Consider the following 8,255-nt stretch of genomic DNA (forward strand, 5'->3'; position numbering starts at 1 on the left):
CTTCTTTATGCATCATGTCATGGAGTAAGGCAGTTGCTGCACGTTGGTAAGAAGCACCCGCGTTTTTCAACCCGAATGGCATTACCGTGTAGCAGTAAGTGCCCCATGGTGTTATAAAAGTTGTTTTCTCCATGTCTTCTTCTGCCATGAGAATCTGGTTTTAACCTGCGTACCCATCCATGAACGAGAGGAGCACGTGATTTGCCGTGTTATCTACTAGAATATCGATGTGTGGCAAAGGGAAGTCGTCCTTTGGACTTGCCTTATTTAGATCTCGATAGTCGACACACATTCTTATCCTTTCGTCTTTCTTCGGAACTGGGACGACGTTAGCGACTTATTCAAGGTATTTGGATACCTTGATGAAACCTCCAGTTATTTGTTTTTGAACTTCTTCTTTTATTTTAAGAGCTACGTCGGGTTTCATTCGACGTAACTTTAGTTTTACGGGTTTCCTTCCTGGAATTAGTGGTATGGTGTTTTGAGCTATTTCTCTATTAATGCCTGGCATATCCTTGTATGACCAAGAAAATACATCGATAAATTCTTTAAGTAAGTTAATTAAATCGGTTCTTTCTTGTTCATTCAATGTTAATCCGATTTTAACTTTTCTTTTATGGGTTGAATCATTTGAGATCATACTTTTAGTTGTTGTACTTTTGTGATACTTCCTTTTTACCTCATCTATTCATTCACACACAAACTAGTGTGTAAAGTAACCAACTTGCTGACCTACTTACACAAAATAATGTGTAAGATAACAACTTTAATAACAAACTTACACAAAATAATGTGTAAACTATTAGACTATCTAACAAACTCACATTAGTGTAAGAATCAACTTTGGTAATAAACTTACACATCTTAGTGTGTAAAATAATCAAACATAACAACTAAATCAGTGTAAAACTGACGAAAAAGCACTTTAAAATGCCAAAATTAAGGAAAAAGCGCGTAATTCTATCGCACTCTACCCCCCTTAAATAAAACGAGTTACGCCCCCGTAACTCCACTTAACTCAACTTTATAAACATGTTGATCTTTTCTCATTCCATCTTTGGTAAGGTCATAACACTTCTCTGTATGCATTCTTTGTTGCGAACCAAAATTCTTATTAATTCTTATTCATTATACCAAAAATAATCAATTTCCATTCATACTATCTTTCACCCATCCTCTAGTAAAATTATGAAGCACTTTGATATTCGAAACTTTGATTTGTCTAGCTTTTTCATGATCAAATTGGCTGAACTCAATAGATCTCTTTGCAACTCATACCTGTAGTTAATGTTCTTTCACAATGACTTATGAAAATTGTCTTATACTTTACCAAGGTTCGATAATATGCCAATTTATTTGCCACTTTACCAATTCTATGCAAATTCATATATATTTCTATATACTTTGGCTCAAATTTTCTTTCTTACCAAAATTCATCTTTTGTCTTATGGGTTATACTATCAATAACACTTGTGTCCTGTCCGTTGTTTAACTTGCACTACTCAGATCAAATCCATTCATGTATATTTTCTTGCTTCGGTCACTAATGTTCCCCAACATAGTGAAATTTCATGGTTCTTTTATTCCAACCTCAAAATGGTGCCACACCAATGCTGGCTTGTATGGTGACTTTGTTACATCCTTTTCTGAAATTGAATATGCTTGTTTTCTGCATAGATTCCCCAGTCAAATATTATTTCGCTATTATACTAATGGATGGAGGTTGTAATCGTCTCCAATGTATTACCAAAGTTCTCCTGTATACCTCCTTCTAGGATTTTGAAAGAACTAGGAATTTTTATTTGACATGATATTTTCAGGAATTCCATGTAATCTCATAACGAATTTGATGTAAGCCTTCGCAAGTTGCTCCATCTTCAAAGTCTCCTTCATCGGGTTTTAAACATTGCGGACTTAGACAATCTATCAACTACAATCCGAATAAATTAATCACTCTAAACCCTCAATACACCTTTACCAAATCATTTTTGCAGCTTGTCCTTTCCAAGTTGTATTACATTTCCTTCCGTTATATTTCCTTTAAACTTCTTACTCTTACAAAGTATACTCAAGCTTTTATCTCCATAAATATTGAAATGGCATATCCTCTTACAAATTCGATCAAATTCACACTCTCTACTTGATTTTTTTTTCTTCATTTCCTCGAATATTGTTGGTCTCATGCTGTAGTTACCCCAACATTTTTTTAACTTTCCTTTTTCCAACACTTTTGAGGAGATTAATTTCCTTATTTCCCCTTAACTTTAACATTATTAGGAACGTATTTGCCCAATACATTGCTTCCCTTTCAATGACATTGAATGTCTCTTCCACGGTCCTTTATCAACTCCAATAATTTCTTGTTACATTTTTAAATCCTTATGTGTGAGAGTCTATCTCAAACTTTAAACTATAAAATTCATTCACAAATAATCATTAATTTATACAAAGTTATTTCACACTTATTACTTTCCATGAACTTCCAATTATTCTTCGCCAGGGCATTCACTTGTTAATAATCCTTTTGAATCTATCAAAATCTTCCACACCGTTGTCCAACTTAAACCTAAACTACAATTGTTTTATCACGGAGTTCATAATTCACCGCTTCTATTTCTGTTACATCAACTTTTCCTCTTATCGCAAGGTTTCCCAAAATGGTCCTTTCTCAATCACAACTCACACTCGGGAAAAACTTGCGTGCATTTGCTTCTTTCTAAGCATCAACACGTTTTATTACAGATGTTCACATCGTCCTTTCCTTCCCATTCTTAAAATTCACCAAAAATACCTTCAATGAAAATATTGAATTCCATAAGTCCATGGAAACTATAGGTGATTCATTATCCCAAAAGGCAAAAATGAAAAGTCGAATCGTCCAAACCTTGTCATAAGCGCCAAATTCTAAATATCCTCTTTCTAATATTTTTACTTAGTAGTTCTATCCTCAAGTCTAATATCGAAATTATATTTGCTCCTTTCATTTGATCAAACAAATCGTCGATTTAAAGCAAAGAATAATTATACTTCTTTGTCACATTGATCAATCCCCCATAGGCACTTTACAGACACTTCCATCCCTTTCTTTAACAATTACATGCGCTCTCCAGGGTGATGTAACCTTCTTTTAATGACTTAAATAGTATCTTTCAACCCCCTTTAAGCAATGCAGGATTAACCCTTTCTCCACACGCAAATATGTCCATATAATATCTCCAACTTCACTTAACCTTTATATCCTTGCTTATATTTCCCATGCTTACATCTTTCATCCAATTAAATCCATAATCTTTCTTCTAGCATCCCTTGAATAAATCTCGTGAGCCCTAAATAATCTCAACTTCAATCACCTCATATACAATCCTTACTCAAGTTATTTCAACACATTTCAATCATCAAATTCATAAATCTTGTCATAAACTCTTTCTCCTTTATGATATTTTTACATCCATAGTTCAATATTCTCGACACTTTCAAGTATACAGCGTCTTCATAATTCAAATTCCTTAAGTTTCAAGAGTTATTCAAGCTGCCTTCAAACTTTTTATCATTTCCAAAATATTCCTTTAAAGCTCTTTAGCCATTTGTTGAACTTTCGCCTATTACCTTCTTTCTTGATTTGATTCCTTATCTTTATTTTTGATATCACCTTTCTTTTAGCTAATATATGAATTGATTATTTATAATTCAATTCAATCAAACTCCCAAAGACTTTATGTCTTGAAAACCACCCTTAAACTCATAGTTCGCCACCCTTCAACTCATTCCCTTAAGTTTAAAGCAATATCATTTCCTTGAATACCGAGAGATCTTAACAACTTGGAGTACTTCTCAAAACCAAGTAATCTTTTCATTTCCACTTAATTAAACCTCACTATCTTTTCTTTCTATCTGCATGAAAAACTGGTAAAACTTATTTCGGGTTTGTTATCTCAAACATCTCCAAATAAGATCGGATGTATTCATAACTTGTTCGTTCCCTCTGACATGGTAAAAATCAACTCTCTCTAGTACTTACCATACAAACTTTTATTGACTCTCAAATTATCAAGACACAAATTGTTTTTAAACAACTTGTATAACTCTTTAACTCAACCATCAAATCTTCATGAATTGATCTCCCTTTGGTTTATATATAATTTTCACTTCTTAACACCATCTTGTTTCACCTTTTTCCCACTATGGGATAGTTGGTGGTTATATCATCCTTGCCTCCTTGGCAATCTATCAAGCTTGCCTTACTACCTTGTTCAAATAATTCCATTATTAATATTGCTTCTTATTACCATACTTTCTTGATGATAAAACTGGTTGCTATATAGGTTGGGTTGAAACACTTAGCTTCCTCTTATTCTAATCAACTAACACCAACCACTAAACTTAATCAAGAAACAATTATCATTTAATTCGAATTAAGGTGTGAGGTAAAATTTCTTTTTTTTTTTTTTTTTTTTTTTTTTTTTATATATCCTCATTCCCAATAATTTGAATACATAAAATCTTGATTGATAAACAACCAAAATTCATATACTTAAACAAAAAATCAAAAAAAAAAAAATATCCCCATTAATTGCTACCACAAAGGGAAGAAAGAAATGAGCAGCACTTGGAAAACAATAGAAATCATAAGGTTGTTGAACAACTCTAAAAGATTAGGTGAATAAATTCAAGAATTTTCTCCAAAATGATAGCATTGCTACCCATAATGACTCCTTGAAGTAAAATAATTATCCTCATATCCCAAGTGAAAGAATAAATACTCATAACTCCTAAATAACATATGTCAATATTCTCAAGGTTGAACATGTGACAATGTATTTAAGGTCCAACATAACAAGAGTCCTCAATATTCCAACAAGATCATAACTTCTCAAAACTCCAACCATATATTAAAATATATATGCTCAACTCTCCATCCCAAATTAAATAACTTTAATCATAAGAAATGATAAGTCACTAAGCTTAAAATGTCAACCTTCAATTGATCTGCATTGAGTATCCCTTAACTCATATAATAACTTTCATCATTACTCATCTCTAATCAATTCCTATGCTCACCTCTCTTGGGCTCTTGTTCAATTTCGATTCCAATTCAAACTCATACTCAAAGACAAAACATATTCCTCTGAATAGATAATATCCCAAATGATTTCATCCTTAAACTCCTTAACCATATGCATTAAAATCAATCTCTTTATCCTTATAACTTGGTGTCTCCATACATAAGTGTACAAAACTCAAATTACTCATTTTTAATATCTAGACAACGTATCTTAACAACCAATTATCCCAAAAATAATACTCACATTCATGTGATGATGTGCATCCAAAATTTCTTCGAAAATACATCTCAAATAAGACCATTGAAGCGAACCATCCTAACATAAGCAATTGAACTCTCAAAATCCTTAACATTCCTCAAAATTCTCATCATAGAAACTCACAGGGTATAGGTTTAGGGATCCTACAAGAAAACGGGATCAACTACCAATAGCAAACCCTTCCCATAACCATATAATACAGTTCTTGCAGAAAATTAAGTTCGATGTTCAATCAAACAATCTTGATAGCTCACATATAATGATTCACATATTACATGTTGTCATCAATAAACATTTAGTCATACAACATGCTTGAACACCTCTTAATATATATATATATATATATATATATATATATATATATATATATATATATATATATATATATATATATATATATATATATATGCACATAGGAAAGAAATTAAATTCTAGCCTATATGCCCTTTCTTCTCCTACCCAAGCTCACCAACATGCTTATAAAAGCTTTTAACACATATTTCTTACTTCAATCCTTGCTTTCCTGCAACATGAACAAACTAAAAATATTTTTGACTCCCTTTTTTTTTTTTTAAAGTAATTCAAAAATAAGCTTTGAAAAAGACCGAAAAATTTTCGACTTTCTTAAAAAAATTCAGACATCCTTAATAAAAAAAAAAATCGGATGTTCTTTAACAAAAAAATTTGGTCATTCCTAAAATAAAAACAAAAATAAAATTCAAAACAATTTAGTTTAACACCGTTTAATTAAATAAGCACTTGGCCAAGTTTTAAAACAAAACACTTGAAAATACATTTTTTTTTTTTGCTTTAGTGGTAAAAAAATCTCAACCAAAGCTCCCAGATACCACTTTGTAACACCCTAGAAATTCCTTTCTTGTAAAATACCTGTTTTGCCCTGTTTAAAAATTTAAATAAGAATATCTAAGATATTACCGCCACCGTGAAAACGACTAAGGCAACCATCAAAGACACACAGCGGAAGACTAATTTCAAAACCATTCAAAACAAGTCAACTTGAAAAGTCAACCAACGAAAGTAAAGTCAAAACCAAAGTCAAACGAAGTAAAATAAAACCATTCTACAACTTGGAACCATTGTAGGCCCTTATTAAAACCAAACCGACTTTAAAACTTTTGCGTTAGTCATGCATGATAATAATATCATAAATAATTAAAGCGTTAAACATATCATATACTTATAGAAACTAGCATGATTCGCTCTTCACCCATGCCCATTCATGAATATGCTTCATCACCTGAAAAGTTTATCTCTACTTGTTTCCACTAGTCTCCATTAGAAATGGGTCATCATAGGGCCAAGGTAAAGACATGGCCAAACACACACACACACAATCAGCAAAGCTGAGTACATAAGCGTAAATTAGCCACGCTAACATGCTTTCACCTATCAACACACACTTACCTCATTGCACCTGTTCACAAGCATACACACCAATCAACAAGACACAATGACTAGACACTAATTAATTCATTTTTCATTGATTACGCATCGAACGGGTTTCCACCTCCTAACCTCCCCCAAATAAATTTGAGGTTAACTGACACGGGAGCTAACCGTGCCAACGACAAAACCACTCAAAGGTAGCGGAATTCCTGCGCATAATAATAAATAAAAAAGGAATATACAGCGTCCTGTACTCCATTAGAAGTTATGGTTAAATATAAAACCCCATAACTCCCACCATTGTTCATACTCAAGGTATATACGTTCCAAGAGTTTTGGTGCGTAATCTCTTTCACTTTACGTTATTTACATATTATTAGACTTGGTGATGACTCTCAAAGCATAATAAGTCAATCAACAATAATTATTCAATCATACAAACATACCAATTTAATTCTTGAATAATTAGTGACCACATATTATTTAATGTTGAACCCTTTTTAATTCTACCTCAGTGTCAAAGACACCTTAAACGCATAATGCGCCAAAAATCCTATCCCTCGGTGTTAAAAACACCTTAAGTGCACAAAGGCACCAACATAAAATTTATTCCTTGTGTACATAGACACTTATATAGCTCCTTCCTCATGCTTAAAGCATCAATAAAAATTATTTGAACCATAATAAAATTCCTTTTCAATATTCCAAACATAATTAAACATGTAGTTTAATTAATCATGCCTTCTAACATGCCATAAATAAAAATGTGGTTCAAACACAACATGCCAAAAATATAATTTTCCAATCCATAAACCATCACAAATAATTCATGTTTCACCATTCAATCACCAACACCATTAATTCACAATTCCATACATAAACCTTAGCATGATACTACTTGTAATTGATTGAAATCAAGCCTAGCATGATTCTACATCATCAAAATATGCTAAGTACGCGAACGTACCTCAAATAAGCCCTTAAAGTAGCCGATTACACTACAATAATTCTCGAACCAAGTCTCCTACATAAAGGGACAATAATACAATATTAATTACCCTTGTATACACAATTTCCAGCAACCTAAACTCACTTTAATTAACTTATAATAATCTAAAAATTATTTAAAAACCCCTAATTAAACTCCTTTTTAATGGATAATAACACCCTTTTATTAAAAATCACAATTATACTACTTTAAATAAAATTCCAACATTTTAAACTAACCAAAAATCCTTTAAAACTTCATCAAAATACATCTTTATACTTAAATTATCCATAGAAACATTAAATTATCTCTTACCCCCTTTTAAACTCAAAGATAAAATTTAAAGCATAAAAAAAAAACTTCGTTAAAAATCAAAAACTGCTCGAAAATCGTATTTAGAAGCTGAATTTGGCCACGAGAGGGTGGTGTTCACTACCAAAGGTAGTGAGTCTTTCTTAAAACGTTGTTTCCACTCGAAAAACACTAATTTTTTTATCAAAACCGGAAGAGTTCAGAACCTGATCGGGATTAAAACGGGA

The sequence above is a fragment of the Chenopodium album genome, chromosome 5 (genome assembly GCF_948465745.1).
Source record: "Chenopodium album chromosome 5, dcCheAlbu1.1, whole genome shotgun sequence".
NCBI lineage: Eukaryota > Viridiplantae > Streptophyta > Magnoliopsida > Caryophyllales > Amaranthaceae > Chenopodium > Chenopodium album.